General features: G+C 45.2%; 1 protein-coding gene across 11 annotated transcripts in view; it reads right to left on the bottom strand.

The window, feature by feature from the left end:
- Nucleotides 1-18,111, bottom strand: part of ADGRG2 (adhesion G protein-coupled receptor G2) — a 132,514-nt gene that overhangs the window by 100,660 nt on the left and 13,743 nt on the right. The window contains exon 1 of one of the 11 annotated variants that reach the window (XM_073013852.1): nt 1,977-2,011. The exons of the other annotated variants lie outside the window; for them this stretch is intronic. The gene's annotated coding sequence lies outside the window, so the exon portion shown is untranslated. Of the gene's footprint in view, nt 1-1,976; nt 2,012-18,111 lie in introns of those variants that run through there. 11 annotated transcript variants of the gene reach the window in all.

Genomic DNA, 18,111 nt, shown 5'->3' with positions numbered 1-18,111 from the left:
AGGCAGGAGAATGGCATAAACCCAGGAGGCGGAGCTTGCAGTGAGCTGAGATCTGGCCACTGCACTCCAGCCTGGGCGACAGAGCGAGACTCCATCTCAAAAAAAAAAAAAAAAAAAAAATTCGGTCCTTGCCCCTGTCAGGAGCAACTGCACAAGCCCATCCTGAACCAGGACCTAGTCCAGGAGTTGTCTGGCGAGATGGAGGAGGACCTTCACATTGACTTGTGCCTTAGAGCCTTCAGTTGTACTTGTTCCGTGAAGGCTATGAGGCAGTTAACAACCAAGACCACAGATGACAAAATGGCACTTTGTATTCCCCTCCTCACCCCCTGCAAAGAAATCAAGTTCAAGGAGAATATAAATTAGAAAAGGAGATCAGGACCAAGGAGGGAAACTGGGAAGTTGGGCAGTAGGTAAGTAGGTCACAAGGCCTTCACCTTTATATTATCAAACTACAAACATGGCTCTTTGGTGCCCAAATAGAAAAGGGGATCATGTTTTATTCTGAAATCTTATCCATGAACAAGGGAAAACATGACAATCCTTAGAGAAGGCCAAGCTTTTCCTCGCAGCTAGTCCTCAACTGACCTGCTCAGGGCTTGGCCACACTCAGCACCTCCACTTCCTCTTCCCAGTGTCTCCTGAACTGATTTCAATCGGGCTTTTGTGTTATTCTTATCAAGGTCATAACTTCCACCTTGGCACAGTTCTCAGATCTCAGCTTACTCCTCTCAGCAGTCTTGAATGGTAGATCCCACAGTCTGCAGGAAGTTGTGGCCCTTGACTGAGCCCCTCTTCTAAATGGAGGCCAGTCTGTGTGCACAAGGAGAGGATAAAGGGGAACGTTCTGAGAAGGCAAGAAACTCACATGTTTACCTCTATGCGTGGATGAACAGTGGGAGAAAACGTGCTCATGGTCATAAGAACACTGCTTTGAGGACACAAAGATGGGAGTGACTGATTATATCTTTTGTGTGTTTGGGGAGATGGCAGGCAGGGAAACATGTTCTATACCAGAGAGTCTGAAGATGATGGTGACCTAGAGTCTATTAAGACTTCACTAGAGTAGGACTCCTCCTCCACCCCAAAAGTTGTTTTTAATTTTTGACTAGTATCTAAAAGATCGCCTCTGAAGGCTTGTTTTTGTTTGGTTGGTTTTTTGGTAAGGCCTTGCACCCAATAAAACATGCAAATTTCAATGACTGTGGTCATTAAAGGGCACGTGTGACTTAATGTATCAAGTCAGACTACTCACAATAGCAAAGATATGGAATCAACCTAAGTGTCTATCAATGGTGGACATAAATGTGGTATGTAGGTATACACACACACACACACACACACACAGAGACACTCCATGGTATACTACCCAGCCATGAAAAAGAATGAAATCATGTCCTTTGCAGCAACATGGATGAAACTGGAGGCCATTATCTTAACTCAGAAACCGAAAGCCAAATAATGCATATTCTTACTTATAATTGGGAGCTAAATAATGTGACATGGACATAGAGTATGGATAGATAGACAATAGAGTATGGATAGATGGATATAGAGTATGCATAGATGGACATAGAGTATGGATAGATGGACATACAGTATGGATAGAAAGCAAGGAGGGTGAAAGGGAGGTGAGGGATGAGAAATTACCTAACGGCTATAATGTACACTATCCAGGTGATGGTTACACTCAAAGCCTAGACTTCACTACTACACAATTCCTCCATGTAACAAAGCTGCAATTGTACCTCCTAAATCTATTTTTTTTTTTTTAAATGATCAGGTCAGTTTGGGTGGTGAACAGGGATACGGCAGGCTTCAGTGACCGGGCAGAGCCCAGTGGGGTCAGGCATGGACGACACAGGCACATTGGGATGGGAAGACCTGCTATTAGCTGGGAGAGGGCGGAGGAGGAGGAAAGGGGATGACTCCCAAGGAAGGGCTTTGCCTCCCAAGGAAGGGAGGGCTCTGCCTACCTTGACGGGTTTGCTGGGCTGCGCCTCAGAAACTGGAAGTCAGTGCCATTTCCATCAGTGCTCCTATAGAGAGGAAAGTCTTGCAGTGGCTGTTCGACTTTCTTTCCTCGCTCATCAAAACACTTTCCCTCCGAGCATCAATGCTACCTGCTCCTTCTGCTTACCACGCATTCCAATGACTCTGCCCAGTTCCACCGGAAGCGGAGTTATTTTGGAAGGCTGGATGGTGTGCGGTAGGGTGGAGGGAGCCAGAACGGGAAGCCTCGCATGGTGGAAACTCCTCTATCACCAGGGAACTTGGCTGCAGCCCCAAGCCCTGGCCTCCCACCAGAGCGGGGCCGTACACTTTCTCCTTCTTTTTTTAGTACTATCCTCTCTGACCCGCCCAGGGCTGGGATGTTGCAGTGTGTTTTTCCAGGAGACCCGGCAAACAGCAACTTGACAGGTTCAATGGTTCCCATTGACAGACTGAATGGACTCCTCTGAAGACTACGAAACTGGACACAAAAACAGCCCATAAAAATCCTGCCTCCCGCAGGCGTCTGGACGCTGCCTTTTCCCAAATGACCCTCCAGCAGCACGGATGCCGCATGGGTGGCTGAGCAGCATTTTTTGAGTGATTTTTCCAAAACTGGGGTGTTCCAAGTGGTGTGGGAGTATTATTTTTTCCCTTGCAGTAAGAGACTAACTCACCAGATAATTTGAGAAAACGGGAGACTACATGAGTCATGTTACTCCCAAAGCTAATCATTTGCCACAGGACCCCAAAGCCTCCATGAACCATGAGGTGCCCCGGGTCTGCCTGTTATGAGGTCTGGAATTCACTGTAATACACTGCGGGGAAGGCAGTGTGATGTCTGTGTGTGCCCGTTAGTTTAAGCTCGAACTTGATGAGTGCTCTGCAAACTTTATAGCACGAAGGCCCCTCTCTCAAGGCAGCTCCCACACGTCCTTCTGCCATTGCGACCTTGACCTATAGTCCACATTTTGCTGATCAGCATACCAAATGCCAGAAGCATTTTCTTAGTGAAACTGGTAACTTGTTAATTAGAATGATAAATAGAATGCTGAGGAAAAAGTAAACATCAATTCTCTCATCCGAAATAAAATAATCACATAATCTAGTCTCAGGGACAGCTGAAAAATTTTATAGTAAAAACAGTGCCAGGGAGCGAGGTGCAGTGGCTCACGCCTGTTATCCCAGCACTTTGGGAGGCCAAGGTGGGAGGACTACTCGAGTCTAGGAGTTGGAGTCCAGCCTGGGCAACATAGTGAGACCCTCCCCCATCTCAATAAAAAATACAGAAATTAGCTGGGTGTGGTGGCATGTGCCAGTAGCCCCAGCTACTTGGGAGGCTGAGATGGGAGGATTGCTTGAGTCCAGGAGGCTGAGGCTTCAGTGAGTCAAGATTGTGCCACTGCACTCCAGCCTGGGCAACATAGTGAGACCCTCTCCCATCTCAATAAAAAATACAGAAATTAGCTGGGTGTGGTGGCATATGCCAGTAGCCCCAGCTACTTGGGAGGCTGAGATGGGAGGATTGCTTGAGTCCAGGAGGCTGAGGCTGCAGTTAGCCAAGATTGTGCCATTGCACTCCAGCCTGGGCAACAGAGGGAGACCCTGTCTCAAAAACTTACATTAAAAAAAATTTTAAAGTGCAAGGTACATATGAAATGAAATATTTTAATCATCTCCCAGGTTCTCATTGGAAAGGGTAGGGTTAAAAGGAAATGGGCCAGGCCAGGTGAGGTGGCTCACGCCTGTAATCCCAACACTTTGGGAGGTTGAGTCGGGTGGATCACCTGAGGTCAGGAGTTTGAGACCAGCCTGGCCAACATGGTGAAACCCTGTCTCTACCAAAAATAAAAAAATTCAGCCAGGCGTGGTAGCATGTGCCTGTAATCCCAGGTACTTAAGAGGCTGAGGCAGGGAGAATTGCTTGAACCCAGGAGGCGGAGGCTGCAGTGAGCCAAGATTGCACCCTGCACTCCAGCCTGGGTGATAGAGCGAGACTCTATTCAAAAAAAAAAAAAAAATCTGTATTTAGTAGTTAGCAATAGGTTGAAAAACTACCATTTGATAGAAAAATGATTCTGCCTGGATAAAAATATAATGTGTTCATGCAAGTAAAAACAAGTGTACAATATCTCAAAAGATCTGCTTTTAAAATTCCCTTGCCAGAAATATTACAAGCTGCTTTTGGTTATCTTATAGTACTAATGCCACATTATTGACAAAATTGTCAAAGCCTTTTCACTATTACAGAAAAAAGGGAGGTGTGGGGAGGTGGTGAGGTATTTTCAGTGAGTCATGATGAGAACAGCCAGTGTTTAATTTTAGCCTATCACAGTCGTGGGATAAAGTAGTTGCTGATATCTGCTGCCTCCATATCTGGGATTCTTTACCCATCAAATGGGGATAATCTTCTTATTGTGTCCTAAAATTCTTATGAGTAATGAGTCAGTCAGTACAGGAAAAGTGTTTAGCAGACTTTGGCTTAGAGCACATGCTCAAAAATATTAGCTGTGTTAGTGCCATCATTAACTGCTTCTGGGCACCAGGCACTCTGCAAATTTCTCCACATACATCGCCGTGGCTGAGATTTCATGTGCTTTTCTAGAAGAGAAGAGGTCTGGCATGGGCCTGCTGCCCTTCCTGCACGCTTTCCTCCTTGGCCATGCCACCCCATCCAGCCCCTCTCTGCTTCCCCTTCTTATGCTCTTCTTTCTGCTCCCACCTGATCACAGCTGTCCCCAGGAATAGAGCTAATATCACACCTGACCTCTTTGTGTGAAGGTCGTATTGAGCTTTCTCTCTCAAAAGGCATCTCTCCTTTGGCCAGGCATGTGGCTCATGCCTGTAATCTCAGCACTTTGGGAGGCCAAGGCAGGCGGATCACTTGAGGTCAGGAGTTCGAGACCAGCCTGGCCAACATGGCAAAACCCCATCTCTACTAAAAATACAAAAATTAGCTAGGTGTGGTAGTGGGTGCCTGTAATCCCAGCTACTGGGGAGGCTAAGGCAGGAGAATCGCTTGAATCCAGGAGGTGGAGGTTGAAGTGAGCCGTGATAACACCACTGCACTCTAGCCTGAGCAACAGGGTGAGACTCTGTCTCAAAAAAACCAAAGGCATCTGTTGTTTAAACTAACTCGTAGGACTGAATTAATGACTTGTCCTTGGTTACAGGAATCCGGGGCCTGGGAGAGAAAGTGTGAATGCTATTTGAGGGACCAAGACCACATTTTGGAGGTTCATTCTTTCGCAGCTGAGGATCTTATACATGGGTCATCTCCGCCCCACCCTGGCCCTGGTGGCAGGACACCCTCACTGCATCGAGGGTGAGCGTACTCTGCTGTGCTCAGGCACCTTCCCATTCAACAAATATTTATTAAGTAAATACCATGTGCTAGGCACTACGAGAGGTGCTAGGAGTGCAGCGGTGAACAAGACACATACAACCGTGCCCTTTTGGGTCGTACATGCCAGTGCGGCATTCAAACAAATAAAAATGCAAATGGATGAATCTATGAAACATTGACAGTTTTAAAGAGAGCTATAAAGCAAACATATAAGAGGATGAATTATATTTTTAGAGGAGACAATGATGCAAAAAGCAACTGGCTCAATATTGGAAAGAAAGTTAGCAGTTCAAAGGAACGTCACACATGATAATTTCTATTAAGATGTTCATTTTGGCAGGTGCCAGGCCAATGCTTTGCCACCGTGCGGGAAAGCTAACTGGAAGTAGGGGGACATGCATTTTCACTCAATTTCTCCTCTATGTTTTTTTTTCCTTTATGTCTAGAGATGGGACTAGGCTAGACCAGTGTGTTTATATTTCCTCTCAGGCCAGCTTCAGATGAAAATGTGTAGGAAAAAGCTCCTCTTGGCCGGGCGCGGTGGCTCAAGCCTGTAATCCCAGCACTTTGGGAGGCCGAGACGGGCGGATCAGGAGGTCAGGAGATCGAGACCATCTTGGCTAACATGGTGAAACCCCGTCTCTACTAAAAAATACAAAAAACTAGCTGGGCGAGGTGGCGGGCGCCTGTAGTCCCAGCTACTTGGGAGGCTGAGGCAGGAGAATGGCGTGAACCCGGGAGGCGGAGCTTGCAGTGAGCTGAGATCCTGCCACTGCACTCCAGCCTGGGCGACAGAGCTAGACTCCGTCTCAGAAAAAAAAAAAAAAAAAAAAAAAAGAAAAAGCTCCTCTTAAAGGAATCAAAATAATACTTAGAGAACATAGTAAATGTCATTTGCTTGTAAGCTGTTTGGCTAAAGTTATATGGTTAGACTAGAAAATGCACTCCCTCTAGAGCTGGGGAAAAATTGTTTTATTCTTGATACACAGCAAAACACCAACTGGAGAGGGGACCATGGGTGGGCTGAATTTGTTTTTTATTGGGATTTTCTGTAATTTCCAAAAATGTAATGATAAAGATATATATTTTTAAAACAGAAAAATAAATATTCTCACAGGCATAGCAGATTTTGTAGGATTTTTTTAAAATCCAAGTAACAGCAAAACAGAACCACACCACTAGTAGCTCAGTAAAACCTGTATGTTAGTAATAACTATAAAGCAAATACATAAAGCAGAGAAGTAGATATGAAGTGTGTTGGGGTGGGGGAGGTAGCAATTTTAAAGAGGTATCCTGTAACACCATCATGAGAAGATGACATCTGAGCAAAGCTGCTAAGGGAGGTCAGGGAGTGAGCCGGAAGGCACTGCCACACAGAAGATGAATCCTCAATTACCTATTAAACCAGATAAGCAAAATTGCTCCAGACAGGAATCAGTTCAGACTTAATGGGACCAAGTAATGGGTCAGAAGAAAATTGAGGCCAGGTATGGTAGCTCATGCCTGTAATTCCAGCACTTTGGGAGGCCAAGGTGGGCAGATCGCTTGAGGTCAGGAGTTCGAGACCAACCTGGCTAACATGGTGAAACCCCATCTCTACTAAAATACAAAAATTATCCAGGCATGGTAGCAGGCGCCTGTAATCCCAGCTACTCTGGAGGGTGAGGCAGGAGAATCACTTGAACCCAGGAGGTAGAGGTTGCAGTGAGCCGAGATCGCACCACTGCACTCCAGCCTGGGTGATACAGCGAGACTCCATCTAAAAAAAAAAAAAAAAAAAAAAAAAAAAAAATTAAGTGATGGGCTGGCCTGGCATTGACAAGAAACAACGGCCAATGCTTCCTACGGCATGGATTGAACTTCCTACGGTATGGATTGAACAGTAAATGCTTCCTACGGCATGGATTGAACTGCTTTATTTGTATTAACTCACTTAATCTCTGTGACGACCCTAGTTAGGGCATGCATATAACTTAATGTCCAAACGGGGGTATGCGAGAGTAAAATGGGGGCACTATTGATTAATGTGGAAAAAACAGGCATAAATCAGAGTTGCCTTGGGAAAACCAGGATACAGCACCACCTGATCTGGAAGGCATACAACTATGACTGCTTTATAGACAAGGAAACTGAGGCAGGGCACAGAGAGGTTAAATAACTTGCCTGATGTCACAAAGGTAAGTCGCAGAGCAAGCATTTGAACTTGGGCTGCTGAGCTTCTGAGCCCACATTCGTGACACCTACACATGACTGCCTTTCTGTGTTTCATGCGCTAAGAAGCTTGTCACACTAAAAACCTGGGTTGTCTTTGTCACTGGAAAGTAGAAAACGCACCAGCTTTTAGAGTTGAACACCAGCACTAGGCCAGGCACAGTGGCTGACGCCTGTAATCCCAGCATTTTGGGAGCCTAAGCTGGAAGGATCTCTTGAACCCAGGGATTTGAGACCAGCCTGGGCAGCATAGAGAAACGCCATCTCTACAAAAAATTCAAAAATTAGCTGGGGATAGTTGTGCATGCCTGTGGTTTCAGCTACTTGGGAGGCTGAGGTGGGAGGATCACTTGAGCCCAGGAGGTTGAGGCTGCAGTGAGCCATGATCATGCCACTACACTCCAGCCCAGACAAAAGGGCGAGATCCTGTCTCAAAAAAACACCAAAAAAAAAAAAAAAAACAAAAACAAAAAAAACACCACGACCACTTTACAAGGTCTGCAACCCTGGACAACCATAATAACCTCTTCAAGCCTCAGTTGAGTCACCTGTAAAACAAAGCTACTGAGACCTACCTCATAACAAACACTACTTCAACACTCAGATGAGATTGTGTTCCTGACAACGCTTTAGAAGCTGAAAAGCACAACATGGGTAGAATCTTTAAAAGTTATCATATGTAAAAATCTGCATTTCCTCTGCAAAGGGTCAAATAGTAAATATTTTCCGTAAAAGGCCAAATATGATCTATTTTAGGCTTTGCAGCCCAAATGGTCTCTATTGCAATGACTGAACTCTGCTGTTGCAATGCAAAAGCAGCCACGGAAAACATGTAAGTGAATGAGCGTGACTCTGTTGCAATAAACCTTCGTTTACAGAAACAGATGGAGGGCCTTGGGCCATGGTTTGCCAACCCCTGGCCTAGAAAAATGCTATATAAAATTGCAACCCCTCAAGGCTTCCTGTGCCTCTTTCCCAAGATTCATTTTCCTCCACAGACACCACCTAACACCATCTAACCGACTGTGCATTTTACTGAAATACTGTCTGCTTCCCTTACTGGAAGATAAGCTTCTTTGCTGAAGGCAGAAGTTTTGTCTGCTTGGTTTACTGTTGAGTCCTCAGTGCCTGGCACATACTATCGACATTATAAATATATGTGAAAAGAATGCATGGCTGAATGAATGGAGAGGTTTTGAAGGAGTTGGACATACTACTGGGAAAGGAAGGCAAATCTATGCCAAGCAGAAAAGGAAGCCGATAACGACATCTGAAAGCAGGGGAAGAAAAGCAACAGCAAATGAAAGCAAACTCAGCTTTACAATTCCTCAGCTTTGCCATTCCTCACGGGCAAAGGGTAAAAGGATTAGTTGCAAAACCAATTTTGTGGGTTGTGAACATATGGAAGAACTAAAGCCTTATAAAACAATTTCCAAAGTTAGCTGGTTAAAATCTAAAGGAATTATTGGCTGGATTAAGATTTAGTTAGGAGAATAGCTTGAGGTGTGTTTCAGATCAACTAATCATGACAGTATATGTGTGTGTGTGTGTGTATGTGTGTGTGTGTGTGTGTGTGTGTAATTCCTGCTCTTCCCCCACCCTGGCAACTGTGAGTTCAGTTGTTCTCTGGGAGTGGTTTGTGGATAAAGCAAAGGAAGAAAAATGAGCTAGAGCTACATGTAGCCAAGAGGATAAATCTCACAAAAATAGTATTGAATGAGATGAAAGTTGCAAAATATGAAAGTAAAAAACACACCAATCTTATAAAGCTTAAAAGCATGCAAGTAGCATTCTCTCTTGCTTAAGGACATATTCTTATGTAGGAAAATATAAAGAAATGTATGAGAAGGATAGCCAGGCACGGTGGCTCACACCTGTAATCCCAGCACTTTGGGAGGCCGAGGTGGGCTAATCACTTGAGTCTAGGAGTTCGAGACCAGCCTGGGCAACATGGTGAAACCCGTTCTCCACAAAAAATACAAAAATTAGCCGACCCTACAGATGTGCACCTGTAGTCTCAGCTACTTGGGAGGCTGAGATGAGAGGATCGTTTGAGCCTAGGAGGTCGAGGCTGCAGTGAGCTGGGATGGAGCTACTGCACTCCAGCCTGGGCCATAGAGTGAGACGCAATCTCAAAAACAAAAACAAAAAAAAAAAAAAAGAAATGTATGAGAAAGCTAAACACCAGTTTCAGGATAGTGCTTACCTTTATGCACTTTTGAAAACTGATGCAGCGGCAGAGTTAAGGATCTCCAGCTGATACCCCTTTAATGGTACAGGTTCAAAGGGGATGGAATTCCACATGCAGCACATACTGACCCAGCAGTGACCCACCCTCAACAGGTCCCCAAGAGCAAAGGCCATATAGGAGTCAGAGCCACGTGCCTGATTTCCTGATCCAGTGCTCTGATTGCCTGAGCTAATTATCCACAAGCAGCCGATCCCAGCAATAACAAGCCACAAGAAGTGGCTCGCTTTACTTCAGGTACCATTTAGATGTTAGTAGGGGAGGAAGATGAAGTATTGTGGTGAAAATATTGCCAGGTGTGGTGGCTCACGCCTATAATCCCAGCACTTTGGGAGGCCGAGGCAGGCAGATCACTTGAGCCCAGGAGTTCAAGACCAAAGTGGTGGGATTACAGGCGTGAGCCACCACGCCCGGTCTGGACTCCCTCTTTAAAAGGTAATGTCTTTCACACCACTCATAGACGCAAGAAAGCAAGACGAAGGACTCATTTTTCTTATTTTAAGGGCTATTTTGCAGGAACTGTTATGAACATAACTCTGAGGACTAGAACAGGCCTTGGCAAAGTTAACAAGCCCACCTCACTTGAAGAAAATCAGCTTCCTCTTTAGTACTCTTTGTGTCTTCTAGGTGGGGGCCATTCTCAACTTGTAGGTGCCCAATGACCTCATACTTTTTCACTGGCTCTCAGGAAAAGGCCTCTCATGGAGGCCCATCAAACAGGTTCTGTGCCAATTTACATTACAACACTTTAAACCAAGGAAATGAATCTCTAATTGTGGAATTTCACATTTCAGCCAGATCAACAGATGAGATGCTGGTGGGGGTGGGGGGATGGGGGTGGAGCTGTGCACAGTTATTGCTATGGACTTGTGTGTCCCTCCTGCCAAATTCATATTTTGAAGCCCTAACCCCCAGGGTAACTGTCTCTCTCTCTCTCCCTCTCCCTCCCCACTTCCCCCACTTCTCTCTGCCAACTGAGGACACAGTGAGAAGGCAGCTGCCTATAAACCCAGAAGAGGGAACTTACCAGAACCTGACCATGCCAGCATCTTGATCTTGAACTTCCCAGCCTCCAGAACTATGAGAAATACATTTCTGTTGTTTAGGCCACTCAATCTATGGTATTTTGTTCCGGCAGCCCAAGTTGACTAAGAAAGTTACAGGGTAGTGTCAGAGGCATTTGAGCCAGAGCAACTCCATCTTGAATAGAGGCTGGGTCAAATAAGGCTGAGACCTGTTGGGCTGCATTCACAGGAGGTTAGGCATTCTTAGTCACAGGATGAGATAGGAGGTCGGTGCAAGATACAGGTCACAAAGACCCTGCTGATAAAACAGGATGCAGTAAAGAGGCCAGCCAAAACGCACCAAAAACCAAGATGATGACAAAAATGACCTCTGGTCGTCCTCACTGCTCATTATACATCAATTATAATGCATTAGCATGCTAAAAACACTCCCACCAGCGCCATGACAGTTTACAAATGCCATGGCAACATCAGGAAGTTACCCTATACAGTCTAAAAAGGGGACGAACCCTCAGTTCCGGGAATTCCCTACCCCATCCTAGAAAACTCATGAATAATCCACCCCTCGTTTAGCATATAATCAAGAAATAACTGTAAGCATTATCAGTCAAGCAGCCCATGCCAATGCTCTGCCTATGGAGCAAACATTTTTTATTCCTTTATTTTCTTAGTAAACTTGATTTCACTTTACTCTATGGACTTGCTCCTAATTCTTTCTTGTATGAGGTCTAAGAACCCTCTTTTGGGGTCTGGGTCGGGACCTCTTTCCAGTAACAGTAGCAGTCACCTAGCCATCCACCCTTAATATTTTAATAGATGTTTAACATTAAAGCTAGCCCTGTTGATACAGCGTGTACTCTTAAAATACCAAATCCAAAGGACCAAGTGTCTAATTAGGACCCCCAAGACACCCAAACAGAGAAATAGTAGTCTGGTCTGGGGGCAGCACAGCCTGGCAGATGTATGCAAAACTGTGAGACATCCAGGCCAGTGTGCCAAGTGAGGCCACCCTCCCAAACATCTCTGCCTGGTGTGGGTTCTAAAGATGAGACGAACCATAGAATGGGGAATTTCAAATACAAGGTCTTGAGGGGAAAAGGCTGGGTCCTATCACAAGTCTGAACATATAGAAGGACTAAACCCCAACTGGGGCCCAGGCAGCCCTAAAATCCCCTAAAATGCACTAAGAGGCATAGATTGTTCCAAGGTTCAGATCCACTTCAGTCTGGGAAAGAAAGCAGGAGGAGGAGAAAGCTGAGGACATGGCTAAGAGGGGCAGTGACCACCGACGCAAAGCTTCAGAAATGGGTGTAGGCAGGCCCTTGAAACTGAGTGTCAGGGGCTCTGTTCTGTAAAGGTCTGAGAAGGACTCCTCATCCCAAGAGGCTATGCAGAGAGCCCACCACAGAGAAACTCAGTGAGGGAGGCCTGTGGAAGGGAGTTGGCTGCAGCCAGGATGTGGTTTGTGGGAGCCCCCAGGGATGTGATCAAGCTTCTGAGGCAGAACTCAGAGATACACCCTCCTGGTACGGGTCAAAAGGACCTAAACTAGCCTGACTGGGGCATCCAGAAAATCAACTCTGTTGACCAGATCCCAAAAAGGCCCAGGAACACAGAAGCATTCTCTCCATTGTCGGGCTTATTTCCAGCCATCTGACTGGTGTCATGCAGACAAAATATCTAGATACTGGTGAGATGCTCCTTAGAAGAAACCCCACGGGGCTCCCCTTTTATATATATATATACACACAAATAGGATTTTATTAAAATTAACAAAAGGAATTCCTGACTGTTGACTAGTTTTGTCTTAGTTGGGTTCCTTCAGAAGGTAACTCCACTGGGCGTGGTGGCTCATACCTGTAATCCCAACATTTTGGGAGACCAAGGCAGGTGGATCACTTGAGTGAGGCCAGGAGTTGAAGACCAGCCTGGCCAACACGGTGAAATCCCATCTCTACTAAAAATACAAAAATTAGTGGGGGGTGATGGCGGGCGCCTGTAGTCCCAGCTACTTGGGAGGCTGAGGGAGGAGAGTAGCTTGAACCCGGGAGGCAGAGGTTGCAGTGAGCCAAGATTGCGCCACTGCACTCCAGTCTAGGTGACAGAGTGAGACTGTCTCAAAAAAAAAAAAAAAAAAAAGTAACTCCAAGACTGCGCGTGGTGGCTCACACCTGTAATCCCAGCACATTGGGAGGCCGAGTCAGGCAGATTGCTTGAGGCCAGGAGTTCGAGACCAGCCTGGCCAACATAGTGAAACCCCATCTCTACTAAAAATACAAAAATTATATGTTTTGTATTTCTTCTTCCTTCTTCCTTCTTCCTTCTTCCTCTTCCTCCTCCTCCTCCTCCTCCTCCTCCTCCTCCTCCTCCTCCTCCTCCTCCTCTCCTTCTCCTTCTCCTTCTCCTTCTTCTTCTTCTTCTTCTTCATGGGGTCTTCCTATGTTGCCCAGGCTGGTCTTGAACTCCTGGGCTCAAGTGATCCTTCTGCCTCAGCCTGAGTGTTATTCTCTTTGACTCATCCATGAAAGTGGATCCAATGTGTCTACATGTATTTTTTAAATTAAACTTTTATTGAAGTACAAATTATACACAAGGCCATCAGCAGTAGAAAGGATAAACCATGGTAGTCATGCAATGGAATATTATTCGGCAGTGACAACGATCCAACTATAATTAGTTGCTATTTAGGCCATGCTAAATAGTCCTTTTCAGGGACATGGATGAAGCTGGAAACCATCATTCTCAGCAAACTAACACAAGAACAGAAAACCAAACACCACATGTTCTCACTCATAAGTGGGAGTTGAACAATGAGAACACATGGACACAGGGAGGGAAACATCACACACTGGGGTCTGTAGGGAGATGGGGGGGGCTAGGGGAGGGACAGCACTAGGAGAAATAATGGGGTTGATGGGTGCAGCAAACCACCATGGCACGTGTATACCTATGTAACAAACCTGCACGTTCTGCACATATACCCCAGAACTTAAAGTATAATAAAAAAAATTTTTTTAAATACAAAAATTAGCTGAAATACCCCGTCTCTACTAAAAATACAAAAATTAGCATGGTGGCATGCACCTGTAATTCCAGCTATTGGGTTGGGAGAATCACTTGAACCCGGGAGGCAGAGGCTGCAGTGAGCCAAGGTTGTAGCACTGCACTCCAGTCTAAGCGACAGAGCGAGACTCAGTCTCAAAAAAAAAAAAAAAAAAAAAAAAGAAGGTAACTCTTTGGCACATATTCAAGATCAAGTAGTTTATTTAGGATGTGACCCCAGGGAACAGATAGAGTGGACATGTGAGTTGGGGCAGGAAGGCAGCCAATAGATGGCATTATCAAGCCAGTCACCACTGGGAGCAATGAGAGTTTAGTCCTTCTGGGGAATTCTGGAAGCCAGTGTAAAACACCGGTCTGAATTATGCCACTTGAGGGCAAAAAGCTGGGGTATAGATCCACTGACTTGCAACAGGCATTGGTTGAGGGCTGCTCCTGGGGTGAGGTGGGAGCTATTAATTCCCTGGCACTTCCAGCCTGCAGCATGGGTGTGTAAAGACGGCCCCCACAGAGAAATGTGCAGATAAATGTGCAGCTCGTGGCTGGAAGGCAGCTGGTGTGTGCTACAATGGTGGGGCCAGGGATGTTGAAACAGACACCTAGTTGCTCTGGAATGAATGAGGAAGTGTGCGATAGTGAAGCCAGGAGAAAAGAAGGTGGCTTCATGCCTGCCCCACCCTACTCCTTTCTCCATGTCAGTATCTGGGATCGTGTGTGTTTTGGTTTGGCGTGTGTTTGAGGAGGTTAGTGGTTTCTCTTCAGGTGTTATGAGATATTTGAGGAGAGTCCAGGTGAGGGAAGTTAGAAAGAAGTCGCTATTCGAGGTTAAAAAAAAAGCACTGCGGCCAGGTGCAGTGGCTCACGCCTGTAATCCCAGAACTTTGGGAGGCCGAGGTGGGCAGAACACTTGAGGCCAGGAGTTCAAGACCAGCCTGGGCAACACGGTGAAACCCCGTCTGTACTAAAAATACAAAAATTAGCCAGGCGTGGTGGCAGGCACCTGTAATCTCAGCTACTCAGGAGGCTGAGGCATGAGAATCGCTTGAACCAGGGAGGTGGAGGTTGCAGTGAGCCGAGATCATGCCACTGCACTCCAGCCTGGGTGACAGAGTGAGACTCCGTCTCAAAAAGAAAAAAAAAAAAAAAGGAAGAGCCCTGGGCTTTGTCTGCCGCTTTAATGCAGGCTACACACAACCTGGTTCTGCCGGCAGTGCTGAGAGGACAAGCCCAGAGGGGCACTTGGGAGAGCTGTTTATCATCCATCAGTGGGCAACTGGCAAATGCTCCACAGAATCCCCAGGAACATGGAGGCAGCTGCGTTCCAAAGCTTCGCTACTCAAAGTGCAGCTCTCCCTCCTCCCCCGCCCCACCCAACAGCAAGCACCGTCACCTCACCTAGGAGCTGCAATGCAGAAATCTCTGGCCAGTCCCAAAGCTGCTGAATCCGCATATGCTTTTTAACAAGATCCCCAGGCAATCATTTTGCATGTTGGCATTTGAAAGGCACTGCTGTGCGTGACACTATCTGCTAATTGTTCTCTCTGCCTAAAAATTTGTCTCCCACCAAAATCAAATGGAATGTATTTGCTTCATTTCAGACAATATTTGCTCTCTCCAGTTGGTCAAATGACCAGATTAGTTGAGTGGAGACAGAGAAAAACACTACTGTCAACCGATACACCACAAAATAAAACATAATTTAGTTTTTAAGCATCCTTCTTTCTTCCTTTCTTTGTCCTTTTTTACCTCTCCTTGGCAAGACTAGGAATCAGTGCTGAATAAGCCTGTACCATTCTAAAGCTATTCGGGTGGTAAACCTTTGCCTCTGTATCTGCAAAACACATTCAGGAGTGTTTCTTTTCATTTCAAAAGAAATACAGCTGGGGCTGGGGATGGTGGAGGCAGTCAGGAAAAGAAAAAGCAAGCTTAAATTCTTCAGATATTTTTAAATGATGATATGATACAGGTAGTTGGTAAAGGAATAAATGATCATAGAAACCAATTATTAGAAAAAAAATTAAAGTATAGGCTGGGCGCGGTGGCTCATGCCCGTAATCCTAGCACTTCGGGAGGCCAAGGCGGGTGGATCACAAGGCCAGGAGATTGAGACCATCCTGGCTAACACAGTGAAACCCAGTCTCTACTAAAAATACAAAAAATTAGCCAGGCGTGGTGGCATGCGCCTGTAGTCCCAGATACTCGGGAGGCTGAGGCAGGAGAGTCGCTCCAAGAGGTGGAGGTTGCAGTGAACCGAGATTGCGCCACTGCACTCCAGCCCGGGCGACAGAGGAAGCAAGGGAGAGAGGGAGGGAAAAAAATTAAAATGTAAAAACAACTAATGCTAGAACTTAATAAAAAAGTTACAGAAAGCCAGGCACGGTGGCTTATGCCTGTAATCCCAGGAGTTTGGGAAGCCGAGGCGGGCGGGTTGCTTGAGGAGTTCGAGAGAAAAAAAAAGTTACAGAAAGAAAGTCTCATCATTGTCTATGGATACAGATGTGTGAGTTATGTCCAAACGTGGCTACTAATTCTAACTGCATTCAGAGGAGAAAATAATTTGACAGCAACCATGAAAACTATTAATAATATATTTAAAGCATTGTTTTAGGTATTTACCTGGTAGTAATGCACATATATGTTCACTACAAGATAGGCAAGAGAGTTACCCACAGCACCACTCATAAAAACCAAAAACTGCTAGAAACCAAACAAAGGCCATCAGCAGTAGAAAGGATAAACCATGGTAATCATGCAATGGAATATTATTCGGCGGTGACAATCATCCAACTATAACCACATGCAAAGATATGGAGGAAATTCACAAACAATACAGAGCAGAAGTCAGGTAGCCTGTCTGGTACCAGATATAGGAAATTTAAGAACAGGCACAACTAATATGTAGCATTTGAGGGAGAACAGTAGCCACCCTTGGGGGGCAGTGAGTGAAAGGAGGCAAGAGGAGGGCTTCTAAAGGCTGCTTGTGTTGGATTCTTGATCTGGGGGCTGGTGACAGGGGTATGCACAGTTTGTGAAAATTCATTGAGCTGTACATTGATAATGTATATAATTTATACTTCAATAAAAGTTTAATTTAAAAAATGTATATACACACATTGGATCCACTTTCATGGATGAATCAAAGAGAATAACACTTAGGCTGAGGCAGAAGGATCACTTGAGCCCAGGAGTTCAAGACCGGCCTGGGCAATATAGGGAGACCCTATCTCAAAAAGAAGAAGAAGAGGAAAGAAGAAGGAAGAAGAAGAACCCTCTAAATATGTCCATGAAATACTACTTGACACGCTTGCCTGCTTTCATAAGGATGGTTGCTAGAAATGATGAATCGTGATGAACAGGTGATCAATATCACAAGCGTGAGTAATGGCACCCAGCTCTTGACTCATGTATGAACTATGAAGACAATAAGCATCTGGCCCAGTTAAAAAAAAAATTCCTACTGGGTAAAGGGTGATGATTTCTCCAAATACCCCAAAAACATGTGGTACATTTCTGTCAAAAAGCGAATCATCTGCTGACAAAATCATTAGTCGTGTTCCTTTGTACTGATTTTTTTCCTGGAAGCTTTAAAATCCACTACAAGAGCTTTCCCAAAAATCACAACTAATCTTCAAATAATACCTCAAAGGGAAATCACTTCAGTATGCATCTTCCCAATCTTCCTCATGCTCTCCCTATATATTCAAATCACAAATTTTAGACCAGTACAAAGTACTAAACATTTTTTGGTGCCCTTTTCTCAGATTTCAATAGCACACACAGCTTATCACCTGTGTTATACCAGAGCTAACGTTGAAATGGGCACAGGCAATGATACTATTAACAAAGGCAGAGAAGAATGCCACTTCCTTTGCTATCCCCTTCTTCCCACCTAAAAATCCACATGATCCTCCCAAATGAAGTGTTTCAAAAATTTACACATCAGAATCCCAAGATAAAACATGTCAATTTTGTGGAATCTGAGAACCAGTCTTGTAGTTAGGAGGGCCAGGAAAGTCCCACACTGAAAAAATGTGACACTCATGATCCCTGGAATTCTATCACTGCTTTTTTTTCTCGGTAAAATGTAATTCCCCTTTTTCTAGAAACCCTAATAATCAGGATCCTAATACAGAAATACAAATCTCTTTATCAGATGATTGTCTTCACTGGAAACTTCTAGACTAGCCCCAGACACAAGAATGTACTCCTGGGGAAAGAGAACAAGAGGA

Source organism: Chlorocebus sabaeus, chromosome X (assembly GCF_047675955.1).
Source record: "Chlorocebus sabaeus isolate Y175 chromosome X, mChlSab1.0.hap1, whole genome shotgun sequence".
Lineage (NCBI taxonomy): Eukaryota > Metazoa > Chordata > Mammalia > Primates > Cercopithecidae > Chlorocebus > Chlorocebus sabaeus.
Note: the sequence above shows the minus strand (reverse complement) of the source record. Positions and strands in the feature narration are given on the sequence as shown.